This window comes from Triturus cristatus, chromosome 7 (genome assembly GCF_964204655.1).
Source record: "Triturus cristatus chromosome 7, aTriCri1.1, whole genome shotgun sequence".
Lineage (NCBI taxonomy): Eukaryota > Metazoa > Chordata > Amphibia > Caudata > Salamandridae > Triturus > Triturus cristatus.
Window position 1 is genome coordinate 1444336172 of NC_140590.1, and position 14525 is coordinate 1444350696.

At 45.8% G+C, this 14525-nt stretch overlaps 2 protein-coding genes across 3 annotated transcripts in view; one reads left to right on the forward strand and one right to left on the reverse strand.

The window, feature by feature from the left end:
- The window catches only part of MYL9 (myosin light chain 9), a 95456-nt gene that overhangs the window by 64455 nt on the left and 16476 nt on the right, over window positions 1-14525 (reverse strand). The gene's annotated exons all lie outside the window — the stretch shown is intronic.
- LPIN3 (lipin 3) overlaps window positions 5838-14525 on the forward strand; it is a 319561-nt gene continuing 310873 nt past the window's right edge. The window contains exons 1-2 of one of the 2 annotated variants that reach the window (XM_085619184.1): window positions 5865-6328; window positions 10490-10607. The gene's annotated coding sequence lies outside the window, so the exon portion shown is untranslated. Of the gene's footprint in view, window positions 6329-10489; window positions 10608-14525 lie in introns of both variants that reach the window. The other variant, XM_085619183.1, reaches the window with a different exon arrangement.

Sequence of the window (14525 nt, forward strand, 5' to 3'; positions counted from 1 at the left end):
CTACTTGATTCTCACAGACAGCTTTTTCAACATTATAAACTCCTCACTAGAGCATCCAGTACATTGGCTCTGCACATGCTCTATTTACACAATAGTTGACGTTCAATAACATTCGGACCAATGCAACTTGTTCTTACTTCAACAACACTATGTCAATGGTCTTTTTTTTGGGTCTGGTTTGATACAGCGTTAGCTATTTGCAAGAACTCTCGTGGTGGCAAACAAGAGAATAGAGAGAGGAGTTTCAGTGTTGATGTGTGCAATTATACACAGCAGGGATCACAGAAGCAATGACAGCAGCAGACATAGCTGCTGAAACATCAATGACCTCAGCAGTGATCACAGCTTCCACCAATTCAGGGAAATGCCAGCAACCGCAGGGATAACAGCAACAACAACTACTATAGCTGCAGCAGGGACTGCAGTAGAGGATACATTTGCCAACATGGCAAGGACCATAGTAGCCAAAGGAGCTGCCAGTATGGCAGTGACACAAGGTGTAAGCGTAGTTGGAGCTAACGTGATAGCAACAGCCGCAACAGTAGACAACAGCTACAACAGTCACAAAAATAAAAGGATCCATAGTAATGACAAAAGCAGTAAAAACCGCAAGAACAACCTCACCATCAGATGCCATCACAGCATCAATAACAGCTCAGCAATAGCCATCACAACAGCATCTGCAACAGCTGGAAGCAGAGCAGGAACCTCATCAGCGGGGACATTGTGGACAACCGGAGTGATAACAGCTGCTGCCATGGCAGGGTACAGAGCAATAACCACTGCTGTAGCCATATCAGGGACCACAGCATCAAACAAGCTGCCACTATGACAGGGTAAACATCCTTTACTACGAATACGTTATAACGCATGCCATTACCCCGCATTTTTTACCCCGCAAAATCTTTTACAATGCACGGCTTTACACCGCAAACCATTACAACGCATTCCCCAAAGTAATGCCCTGGTGGAGTTAGAATAGTAAATTGTGTTGTAATGGGGAATGCGTTGTAATGGATTGAGTTGTAAAGCCCTGCGTTGTAAAATATTTCGCGGAGTAAAAAATGCGGGGTAATGGCACACGTTGTAAACGTGGGTGGGGTAAAGTGTCATATTCCTATGACAGCAACAACAGCTGTCAAAATAGCTTCAATCACAGCAGAGACCACAGCAGCAACAACAGCCACTACCACTGTAGCAACAACAGCTGCAACTACAAAATGGCAACAGCAGTAACTTAACTGTCAAAACAGCTGCACCCAGATCCTGAAACAGCGGTGATCGCAACAGGGATCCAGCTGTGACTATAGCTGCCACCACAGCAGGGACACAACAGCAACAACGGCTGCCAGTGAGGCAGGGGCAGTTGCATTAGCTACAAGTAAAATAACAGCTGCCAACACAGCAAGAACCACAGCAGCAGCTGTCACCTCAGTAGGAAAGACAAGTGTGAGCAAGAAGTAACCACAGTTTTAGCATCTGAAAAAAAATAAAAACAAGCATTAAAAATGCAATAGGTCTCGCCTTTTATTAAGTTAAAGCCATTTGCTTTGCTACACAATACCATTAGCAAAGCCAATGGCTTTAACTTAATCAAAGGCGAGACCTATTGCATTTTCAATACTTGTTTTTCCAAGCATTGGCCGCGCGCGCTCACAACTCCCGCTTCTCCCCCTCCCCCACCACATATCGCGTCTCGCGGCCGCATCAATAAGATGTGGCCTAACGGCTAGAGCGTACGACCTCGAAGCTTGGTAATCAGGTTTGAGTCTCTGCGGCTCAACATCTTGTGATTCTGGGCAAATCACTTCATCTCCCCACGCCTAACAAAACATGGATGTGCCCGTCTGGAACAACTGGTGCTCGTGTAAAGCGCCCTGATACCTCCGGGTTCAGTTCGAGCTATATAAACCTATAAGACAAAAAACACGGCTCTGCGGATCTCACACGCCCTCACATGTGCACTCACTGTCACAGGCCTCAGAGATGCTCTTGTGCTCGTGGGGGATGCACTCTCCCCCCTCCATAAGTGCCCCTCGCTCCCAGAAGATTCACGCACTTCCTGCTGGTTGGCAAAGAGTGAGACACAAGCTCTCACGTGACAAAGTCGGGGTATAGCGCCCACCAAGCGCATCTCGGGTTTAAACAAGCATCGTCATACAAATAGAACACGGTGACCAGTATGGGGTTGTTTGCTCTACCCCACGCCCCACTGACACACTCAGGAGTGACACCCTCAGTAATGACACACCCAGTAATGACACACCCGGTAGTGATACATCCATGAGTGATAACCTCAGGAGAGACACACGGGACTGACAAACTTAAGACTGACACACTCTGGAGTGTAAGTACATGGGCCCCTGTCCCTGCAGGCTGGACTCATTAAGATGTGGCCTAACAGTTAGAGCGTACAACCTCGAAGCTGGGTAACCAGGTTTGAGTCTCTGCGGCTCAACCTCTTGTGATTCTGGGCAAATCACTTCATCTCTCCACGCCTAACAAAACATGGTTGTGCCCATCTGGAACAGCTGGTGCTCGTGTAAAGCGCCATGATACCTCCGGGTCGAGTTTGAGCTATATAAAACTGCAAGACAAAAAACACGGCTCTGCGGATCTTACACGCCCTCACACATACACTCACTGTCACGTGCCTCAGAAGTACTCTCGGCTTGTGGGGGATGTACTCTATCCCCTCCATAAGTGCCTCTCTCTCCCAGAAGATTCACGCACTTCCTGCTGGTTGGCGAAGAGTGAGACACAAGCTCTCACGTGACAAGGTTGGGGTATAGCACCCACCAAGCGCCTCTCGGGTTTAAACAAGCATCGGCATACAAATAGAACATGGTGACCAGTATGGGGTTGTTTGCTCTCCCCCACTCCCCAGTGACACACTCAGGAGTGACACCCTCAGTAATGACACACCCAGTAGTGATACATCCAGGAGTGATAACCTCAGGAGAGACACACAGGACTGACAAATGTAAGAGTGACACGCCCCGGAGTGACACACTCTGGAGTGAAAGTACATGGCCCCCTGTCCCTGCAGGCCGGACGCATTAGGATGTGGCCTAACGGTTAGAGCATATGACCTCGAAGCTGGGTTATCAGGTTCGAGTCTCTGCGGCTCAAACTCTTGTGATTCTGGGCAAATCACTTCATCTCTCCACACCTAACAAAACATGGATGTGCCCGTCTGCAACAGCTGGTGCTCGTGTATAGCGCCATGATACCTCCAGGTTGAGTTCGAGCTATATAAAATCGCAAGACAAAAAACACGGCTCTGCGGATCTCACACGCCCTCACACGTGCACTCACTGTCACGTGCCTCAGAGGTACTCTCGTGCTCATGGGCGATACACTCTCTCCCCTCCATAAGTGCCCCTCGCTCCCAGAAGATTCACGCACTTCCTGCTGGTTGGCGAAGAGTGAGACACAAGCACTCACGTGACAATGTCGGGGTATAGCGCCCACGGTTGTTAAAGTCACCAGAGAAGCCAGAGACACTTTTCTCTTTTAGAGCCGTCCCAGTTGGACTGGCTCGCCTGACTTCCTTTTGTGCTAAAAGTTTTCTTATCTTTATGGGGCCATGTGTTTGGCCCCATAAAGATAACAAACCTTTTACGCCAGCAGTAAGTCGGGGTAGCCAGTCCAACTGGGACGACTCTAAAAGAGAAAAGTGTACGTCACTGGAAGCTCTTTTCCAATGGCTGGCCACCGTTAACCATAAACGGTGACGCCAGCCAATGGAAAAGAGGGGCGGGGCTTAAAACCAGCTAGTGAAAGCTACCCTAAATCATTAAATCTCGCCCGCGAGACTGCACATGTCTGCGCAGCATACGCCAGGCGAGACTTAAAAATAAGCGTGGAATACTTGAATTAATCTCTGCGATAATTACTTTAGACTGAATTCCTTTATTTCTTCTTTTGCACAATGTGCCACTATAGACTGGCACCAATCCCCTTGGTCAGCTCGAAATGCTAAGCCATGCCGTCTTTGACCAGCGACACCAGTAACCCCAAACTGATTTTGGTTTGTGGAGCATCATAATAGCGATGCAGCTCAATTTAAATGGCCCTGCAAGCAATAGGTCTGGGTTTTGCATGTAGGCACCCCATTGGTAAATATAACCATGTATTGACAAACATAACAGACCCGATGTGCATTTGTATATGTGTTTACACGTGTAAACACATACACAAATTCACATTGACAACTTGTGCTTTGTCTCTGTGCAGCATGCCTCTTTCTGTGCCTTCTATGTGTGTGCCCTATTTTTTGTCATTTGCCAAGCTTGCTGCGCCATACACCAAGTTTGAAAATGACAAAGCACAAATAGTGGGTATGCATTTGTGTATACTTGGGTTTGAATGGTATAGAGCATTGAAACCAGGCCTTTTGGCTTTTTCAGTCCTTCCTTAAAAATAAATTAACCATATTCCATCCTCAACAGTCATTCCTTAATAATCACCGTGGCCTGTTTGGGGGCCTACATGAACAATAATAAAGAAACTTCATCCTGCAGAAGCAAATGTTAAGAGAAGGCCTGAACATCATGTTACATAAGCAGGTCTACCCACACATTTCGACCATCTGTTCAGAGTCAACCCTGCGGCCCCTTATGTCGACATGCTGAGGTTGACAGACACACAAGAACTAATGAAACATAATGGCAAACTACGGGTGCTTATCATACAGTTATATAAACTGCTGAATGATAGAGGTTTTACATACAGGACGTCTGTTACGGGTGTCTTTTAAAGCACAACTCGTCAGAGAAATGGAAATAAAAGTTACCTTTGTGACACTACTAATATGGAATGCCAACATTACATGCACCTCAGAAGGATACTGCTGCACGAAACAACCATCAAGAGATGAACGATCCAACCCTCAGGGTCTTGAAAATAGCCCAGTTCTATCCAACCCTTGGATGAGACCCCGGCTAAGAGGTCAAAGACCACTTGCGTGAAGGCCTCAAACATCCCTAGAGTCACAGTATGTATCCAGTAGCTTCCTGTCTCTAGTCATCAGTGAGACTGAGGACTTATATGGCCTCGCCATTCACTATGAAACACTAAACTTTAGTTATCCTGGGATCTATTCTGATATTTCATCTTTTTTTTAAAGAATGCTACATTCAGTCGACATCCATGTTCGCATTCCCTTTAAGGACTGTCTGCAACGTCATGCGCATGCTCGCGCCAAAGACAAGGAATTCAGTACAGTGAGTATCTAAATAAGGGTTCCCGCACTTAGTTACTGTGAACCAGGCCCCAGCAAGGTGTTCACTGTGGGTGTCTTACAGAACTTTGAAAGGTCCCATCCGCAGAAAACAAAGCGATCACTTCCTTTCCTTGTCCGGGGATGTTTGAGCCATTTACAAATAGCATAACAACCAAAATTGTACTAGAAATAACTACACCGTCTATCATCAACTCTAAGGCCCTCGACTCATAACGCATTTGCTGTAACCTACTCTTGGAGTGCTCCTAGCTTACTCCTAATTTCTAGGAGTAAGTCTCTGATTTTATGCCGGGCACTTAGAAGTAAGCCAAGGGCTCTCACGAAAAAGTAACACCTCCACGCAGCAACATATTTATTAAACGGGTCCTATATTCTTTAAGCAAAAATGTTGATGTCTTAACTTATTGTCCGCTAGACATTCCTAAAATATTCTGCTTCACAATGCACTACAATGATCAAATAACACGTTAATTGTTTCTATGGCCTGAAATGCGTTTTTTCTCTCGTGTTCCTAAAGTTGGCATTGCGATTCGAGAACAAAATTCCTTTTCCACTCCACTGCCTGCTGCCTCGTGACCTTCCCGGCATCCTCTCCGAGGGCGGGTCACGTGCTTCTACAATCTCGTTGAAGTTTCCGGGTAGTCGTGGTCGCCTAGGCTCCTTTGGAACTGAGCCCAGGATTCGTCTGTGGCTTTGAGCATCTTCCTCATAAAGGCGGAGAGCCCCCGGGCCGCAGCAGAACAACGGGGCAAAGCGGCCCCCCTGCCCTCAGCGTGCCCTCCAGACCGTGAGCGCAGAGGCGCCTCCAGCTGCGCTTGAAAGTAGCTGAGCGCTACTTATTCCGTGATAGGAAACTTCATTCATAGTTGGCAAGATGCCCCGTCTCTCGTGTGCCGGGTTGAGGCAGACCAGGCTTTATATGCAGGACTAAAATGAATGCATCCCGGTCTAGCACTTTCTTGCTGGCACTTCAAAGGCATACGTTTAACGGGCAGCAGGAAACTGCAAGTGCCAGAACAGGCTCATCCTCTTAGACATCTAGCCCGCCCCAGCCTCGTTCCAGAGTCAACTTGTTGACAGGTATGTAGGGCTGCTTAGCAGCGTTGAAAGGCACTTCACTCTAGGTACTGTACTGTTTGTTATCATTCACTTATACTCACTTTACAGGACTCGCTTTTTCTTTGAGTTAACAAGACAGTCACTGTAAATCTGTCAAATCTTGCTTTGTTTCCAAGCCTCTCTGTGTTTTTATTTTTTTTTTAGCTTCCTGTGTCACTTAGGTATATAGGTGTACAGTTCTCCCATAAGGATTGTAGAGCCCCTGAGGACATATTTATTTTTGTTGTTAAAGTGCTCCTTGCACTTATTAACAAGGTATTTTTTAGGCCGGTGTGGTGCTCGCTTACTGTCATTTTTAGGTCTCGCTGAGTCAGCGCGCATGCGCTGCTCGGAGAGACTTTAGTAAGGGCTTTAAAAAATGCTACCGCCGGCTACAGCTTGCAGTGCATGTGCGGGGGCGCGCGCTTCAGCAGAGGCGCCATATGGCGTGATTACTGCTGCGCGGGCACCACTCGCGCCCATGCACTGCAAGCTGGGGCCGGCGGTAGCATTTTTAGCTTGCTAATCGCGGCACCGGTGCTTTACTTTAAACATTAAAAAGTAAAGCGCCGGTGCCGCGATAATAGCAAAAGTAAAGAAATAGAAACAAACATCTATTTCTTTACTTTTGCTATAATCGTGGCACCCGCGCTTTACTTTTAATGTTAAAAGTAAAGCACTGGTGCATGTGTCACGACAATATACCCAGGCCTATTAGCTTTGCCAATGTATGTTTATGTTGTGCACGTTTCTCTTTCTCTTTTTTTCTTGCTTCAAGTGACTTCCTAATTTTGTGTTTTCAATTTCTTGGCTAGAAATTACACCTTTCCAATCGCTTTCCTTTTCCTACATTTACTCTCCTGTCATTCAATAGCAACCGTCTCACCCCTTTCATATGTTCTCTCTTTTTCCATGTTTAGTGGCTCCTCTGTGACTGTTTCCCTCTCTGATTCTTTTATTGCATTAAAGCGTGGTCTGCCATCTACCCCTTGTTTATTTGCTTTTTTTTTTCTCTTTTTATAAGTTAATAAAAAGTAATTACTGACGTGTTCTATACCCCATCGTACAATGATTGGCACATATTGTTGCTCCAGAATAGGTTTCCTCATTGTATTATGCACTGCTAACAACTCATTTTTTGTTCAATTGTATGCATTTTTACCTATGGCACTTTTAAACACAAGCGCTATCAAAATTAAAATGATAGATACATGCCTTAACACATGTACACTATTGATTCTTTCAAGCTACTGAGCACAACGCACACATCTGTGCCACTCGCATATTTTAAAAGCAAATGCAGAACAAGGATTCAGCTATACAGAGGACTTTCTTCAATCAGAACAAGCATTGGCATAGCCAATAGGTCTCGCTTTTGGGACCTTATAAGTATTTAGCTATGCAACTGTTGCATGGCTAAACACTTATAAGGTCCCAAAGGCGAGACCTATTGGCTATGCCAATGCTTGTTGGAGTTGCTGTAAGGCAGCTGCCTACGATGTCCTGATAGTTTTCAAAATTCTGTTGTATACCAGCCGTGGCAGATGGGTTCATAAACAACATGTGGCTTGGAGAACAGGTTAGGCTGCGCCTTTTCTGTTTAGTTTTTTCCCATCTGCATACCAACTTATTTCTTTAGAAATATACCCGGCATTTAGATTTGCCGAACAGGGAAGTGGTTTGTTCTGGCCTCACTACAAACACAATAAAAGCTCTTGTCTGCAGGGCATTCATGTATGGATTCCATGTACACTAAACCTAATTATGATTTTTCTTTTTCTTTTTTACTATCCCCTATGTATGACAATATACCAGTCGACTTTATGATCAATAATTATACAAGTGAGAGTTTAGGACAGTTTAGGACAGTGATGAACCTATCTGGATTGAGATCCTGCCGCTGACATCGGTTTACTGCACAGGCACCAAGTTAGGGTTCTGGCATGGGTTACTCAGGTGTTCCTGCTAATGCACCGATCATAAAATGAGTATCATACATTGAGATGGGTAACAGTAGCAGCTATTTTTTAAATACTCGAGGAAAATGTTTTGTTAATGCACTGTATAAATTGTCAATATCATTCAAAGGCAATAAGAAGTATGTATTTTTAAATCCTGCAAGTGCACCTAAGAAAATCGAAAATGCAATTCCGAATTCTCAAAATGAATTTTATTACTTACAATAGATCAATCTCATTAAAAGAAAATTGATGTTTGTGTAATCATCAATATGTAATAAATATTAGAATCACATTTATCATTATTGTTTGTGTACCATTACCAAATCAATGTTTGTCTCATCATCAACATGTAATAGATATGTGAATCATATTTACCATTATTTTTTGAGTGCCATTGCATGTATTAATAAGGTTAAGAAAGAAACTATCTTACATAAATCATGAAATGCACTACTAAAAACCCACAGCCAAAAAGTTTCACGACAGGCATAGTTTCTTCAAGGAAACTAGCTGTAAAAACAGCACTATCGAATTATAAAGTGGTCAGTCATTAATCCACTTAAGTGTTCAACAGACTTCTAAGTAGCAGATTATCTGCACTGTCCACGCTTTATTTTCATGGGTAACTTTATGTTCTGTATCCCCACATATGGGTTAGTCATATAACTTATGTAACAGATATTCCTTCATCTACGGAACAGACATCCAATTTCTACCAAGTTTCTAATGAAATGGTTTGCAAATATATTGAAGATGTAACTGGAATGTGTTTAAGGTCTGGTACACCTATTGTTGTTTTAGAACCTTTTTTGGGTTAATTGATTACTTTGGTATAAATGTAGACCCAGAGAAACGCCTGCAGATATCAAATACGGAGTGGAAAGTACTGCCATTCGGTATGGATGATAGAATCCAGATTTAATACCGGATGTGATCATGCGGTGCACGGAACAGTTAAGAATGATACCTTTTTAACTGTAGGGATGGACCAGGCCCTGAAAAAAGGCATTAGATAACAATGACCAGTTGTAAGAGTGGGAGCAGATGACCTAATTTTGGAGAGACTGAGGTTCGTTTATCAGACTCATCCAATAATTAGCAGTGTCACTGTAATAGAACCGATGTGTGCTAAGAAGCTGAAACACAATTTGTGTGTCATCAGTATAGTTGTAATATTTTAATCTAAAGGCTTTAATACAATAGAACAAGAAAATCTGTTAAACATTGAATGAAGGAGTGTGCAACTCTGGCCTCTTTTCGCTTAAGTTTGGAGGCGGTAGCTAAAAGCCTTCATTGTAGCTGATGACGGCAGGTCTTTCAAAATCAGGTTTCTACCAGTCCCGAACTTGGTGCCAAATGCAATTTAGCAAGATTAAACTATCTGCAGGCAGCTTAGATGTCAAGTAGTAAAATAAGGGTCTCAAAGGATCTAAACTCAACATCTCTTGTAAGATTACCCAATTAGCACAGAATTGTTGCAAGGTAAAGCTCCGAAGCTTCAAGTGGAGTAAATTGAGACAATACAGAGACAAGTGGTGTTGAAGAGTTATCAGAGTGTCATAGATGTGCAAGACTGACTAGGCAAGTCTTTTAAGATTGTTGAGTGACACTCAACAATCTGGGAGCTTGAACATTTGCATATTTGTTGGCAGGTGCTGACCCTTGTGCTAGGACACAGATATCTAGCATCAAACTGCGGACAAGCTCAGTTTGCAGTGGCTCATGGAACTTGCATACTTGAGCAGTACATTAGAGAAAAAAACTTGTTAGTGACATTGCACCATCGGAGATGTCTTGATAGATTAGGTTGATGTTAGTAGAGAACCAGTATGTGATGGCTGGTATTGCTTAGCTCATTGGAAGAAGTGCTGCTGGTCTCTTTAACTCTTGCACTATTTCTAACAGTTTTTATTTGGGGCAAGTGAGCTCTCAATATAAAAAGAAGTCCTCAGGTGTGATTGAGAGTCAGTTCTTTGAGTACAATTATTACTTTTGTATCATTTCTTCTTTCTACCATCTATTCTACACATTGTCAGTATTGCACTTTTTCAGTTGAAGTTTTTAGGTCGCGCCTAAGGCAGCATATGTGCTGTCGCTTGCAACACATTTTGTTTACTAAAAAAGGCTTGGAGCCCAACTATTGCTTACCATTCACAGGCCTCATTGTCACTCTTATTTGCAGCCTCCTAAGCGGCCAGCGTGTACAGGTTTCACTTTCTCTTCTCTCATTTGGAGCATGGACCAAGTACTGATTGCTTCATTTTGATGAGTGTCCTTCTGCTGCTCACGCTGTGATTAAGGTACTATTTTTTTCTTTCCACTTCCCTTGTAGTCATTGTCCGTGTTGCTTCAATCAATCAATCCGGTGGCCTAAAGTGCAACTACTCACCGTATTGGTCTGAAGGCACTGCGGCGGGGTTGTGGGGGGGGGGGGGGGGGGGGACTGCTGGTCTGGCAAAGTCGCTGTGGTTCAGTCAAAGAGCCAGGTCTCGAGGTCCTTCCTGAATTGAGGCAGTGACGGTGATTGCCTGAGGTGGAGAGGCAGGGTGTTCCAGGTCTTTGCTGCGAGGTAGGAGAAGGATCTTCCTCTGGCCGTGGTCTCGTGGATACATGGGGCGGTTGCCAGGGCCAGTTGGGTGGAGCGGAGGTCTCTGGTGGGTGCATGGAATTTGAGGCAGTGATTGAGATACGCATTATGTAGGGCGTGTGTGAGGAGCATGAAGGTGATCCTTTTGTTGACTGGGAGCCAGTGGAGGTCTCTCAGGTGGCATATGATGTGGCTATGGCTGGGGATGTTGAGGATGCATCTGGCGGAGCCGTTCTGAATGTTCTGCAGTTTCTTGTGGAGTTTCTTGGTGATGCTGGCGTAGAGTGCGTTGCTGTAGCCAATTCTGCTGATGATGAGTGCATGGGTGACTGTCCTACTGGAATCGATGAGGATCCACTTGAAGATCTTTCGGAGCAGGCATAGTATGTGGAAACAGGATGATGAGACAGCGTTAGTCTGGTGGCTCATGGTGAGTGAGGAGTCCAGGATGATGCTGGGGCTCCGTGCGTGTTCTGTGGGTGGGGGGCCCCAAGTGCTGTGGGCCACCAGGAGTCCAGGAGGAGGACTTTGGTTTTCTCAGAGTTGAGCTTGAGGCAGCTGTTCTTCATCCAGGTGGTAACTGCCTTCATCCAGTTGTGAAAGTTGTTCTTGGCAACTGTAGGTTCGCTGGTGAGGGAGAGAATCAGCTGGGTGTCTCCGGCGTAGAGATGATGTTGAGTCTGTGATTCCTGATGATCGCTGCGAGCGAGGCCAAGTAGATGTTGAAGAGAGTGGGGCTAAGGGAGGAGCCCTGAGGCACTCCGCAGCTGATCTCTGGGGATTCAGAGAGGTACGGTGGTAGCCTGGCTCTCTGTATTCTGCCGGTAAGGAGGGAATGGATATATTCCAGGGCTTTGCCACGGATGCCAGCGTCATGAAGTCTTGTGCACAGGGTGCAATCCGAAACATTGTTGAAAGCGGTTGAGAGTTCCAGGAGAATGAGGGCTGCGGTTTGACCGCGGTCGACGAAGCTACGGACGTCGTCTGTGGGGGGGAGGAGGGTGGTCTCGGTGCTTCTTCCCTCCTATCCCGGTTATCAGTCTTGCTTCTTTACTTCCTGTCTTTGACTGTCTTCCTCTTTACTTTCACCTCCATTGTCTGTGTTGCTTCTAAATACTCCTACCCACCTGTTGTCCGTGTTACATTCTAAATTGTCCATATTGCTTCTTAATCCCTCCCTCTTACCCACCCGCTGTCAGTGTTGCTTCTTCATTGTTTTCCCTGCTGCTTCTTAATATATCCCATACACCCATTATCCATGCTGCTTCTTAATACCTCTCTCCCACCCGTTGACAGCGATCCTTCCTAATCTCTCCCACCCCGTTGTCTGTGTTGCTTCTTAATCTCTCCCACCATCCCCATTGTTCTTGCTTCTTGAATATTGCCCACCCACCAGCTTCTGTGCTGCTTGTTTCCTCTTGTTGTCTGCGGTCCCCCCTCACCCACCATTAAGAAAGCATTATGACGCAGCCACTGCCGGTCACTGATAGTGCTTTTTTTGCCCCCCCCATTGTCTGTGTTACTTGTTCCCTCCTACCTTCTCATTCTCCATGTTGCTGGTTCCATTCTACCCTGCATCCCTCTGTCCCCCCACCTGCCATAAGAAAAGAAACAGCTATGACACGGCCAGCGCTGGTTATCTCATAGTGCTTTTTATAAAACGTTTAGCCATGCTGCACGGCCACACTGCTATAGAACATGGCTAAAAGACATTGTCAAAGACAATAGCTGTCGTATAGGTGTGATCCATTGGCTTTGCCAATGCTAGTTTGCACAGCCTTCATAATAACAGAAGTGAAACTTGAGGAAAGTTACTGCACTTCCATTAACCTAGGCTGATACTGAAGAGAGGTAGTGTGTCCACAGAGTATAAATACAAATATATGGTGAATAATCCGGTCACAGGATTGAATGGACAAAGAGCGTGAATTCCCACCCTGGGATGCTTGTTTGTTTGCATCTGGAGGCACCTCTGAGGCCAAATATATCGTTGCTACACTTGAAATTGAGGCGAGGCGAGGTGAGGTGAGGTGAGCCTGAGGAGTGTTTTCACTACAGCTGCTGGAACTTATTCCAGGACTTACCTTGAGCTGGAGCTGGAGGCGCCCGACTGGTCCCTGGTGCGTTCGTTCTACGAAGCGTGAGTTGAGACGCCGGGGAGACGACGGCTGTGACAGGGAGAGAGATACCTTACCCATAGAGTGAGTCGGTGCATGTTTTATTTTGGCAAAAGCTGAGCAGTGCTTTACCTGCTGTGACTCCTCTCTTCAGATACGAACTTGTTTAAGCCTGTGGTATCCTGCGAGACACGCTTTAGTGTCCCGCAGGAAGTTAGCCTTGCTAAAACTTCCTGCGCTGTAAGTACAGCTGACCTGACCTGCTGGTGTGCGGTGTCCTTTGAAGCTTGCCTGGGTCCCCCTCGCCGCCGCAGCATCCTGGAGTGCGGCCGCAGTGGAGGGGTAGAAACTACACTACCCAGGATCTTCGGCTTGAGGAAAGCCGCCCGGGGGCACGTCCACAACGCGATTGGTGGCGCTCATAAGGCCGCGAACATCCCGGTGGAGCGAGGAGCCTTGCTAAAACTTTGGGGACATAGCAATGTAAAGTACAGCTGACCTGTTGGTGCCTGGTGTCCTTTGAAGCTTACCTGGGTCCCCCTCGCCGCCGCAGCATCCTCGAGTGCGGCCGCAGTGGAGGGGCAGAAACTACACTACCCAGGATCCTCGGCTTGAGGGAGTACGCGGGAGCACCGGGAGAAGCCTGGGACAAGGGTGGGTTCATCCGTGCCCATCAGTGACTGAAGAGGCTGGGCTGGATCACCCCCCTTGTGTCTACGATAAAGGTATTCGAGAAAAGAGACACAAACTGTGAACTGTATGGACATTCTTCCCCCAGGGAGTGGATTGCTCCTTCCAAACACCAATAATAGCCTGTTGGTAAGGACTACTGAATACACTGAGTTCGGGGGAAGCCACCCATTCACACACACGGTAGGGATAAAAAGTAGGCCATCTGACCAATTGCTGGAACAACCAGGGCAGTAGGGAGCTCATGGTGCTATAGTTCCTTTTAAACTGACTTTGTTGAAACTTTGGGTATGTCTAACAAAACTAAAACACGATCTGCCACAAGTAAAACCCAGTCATCTCGGTCTGATAATCCCCCAGGTGCGGCACTAAATGGGGTGTTACAACCCACTGCAATTGATTTGATGCTGCAAAAAGTAAACAGGGAGATAGAACGAACCGAGAGAAGCTTGTCCACCCCAAACACACCGATACAACCCATTGCACCGGAAATTCTAGAAATTTCGGGAAATGAGTCATCGGAAAATTCTACAGATATAATCCCTTGCGCCCAAGTGGTAAACGAAATAGTGATGGAAAATAACAGGAAACCCAAACCAGGGGCTAGCAGGAAGAGCAGAGTTAACAAAAAGAAGCAAAGCAGGGGAATAGGGGGGACAAAAAGCAGGGGGGAGACAGTGATTGAAGAGTTTAGAGGTACAATAGCAGGGCAGCAACTCCCACCAGGTTGGTTGGAAGAAGTGATGGGCGATTTCCAAAAACGTATGGAAACATTTATAGTGAACCAACTAAAACCAATTATAAGCAGGCTAGACAAAGCAATA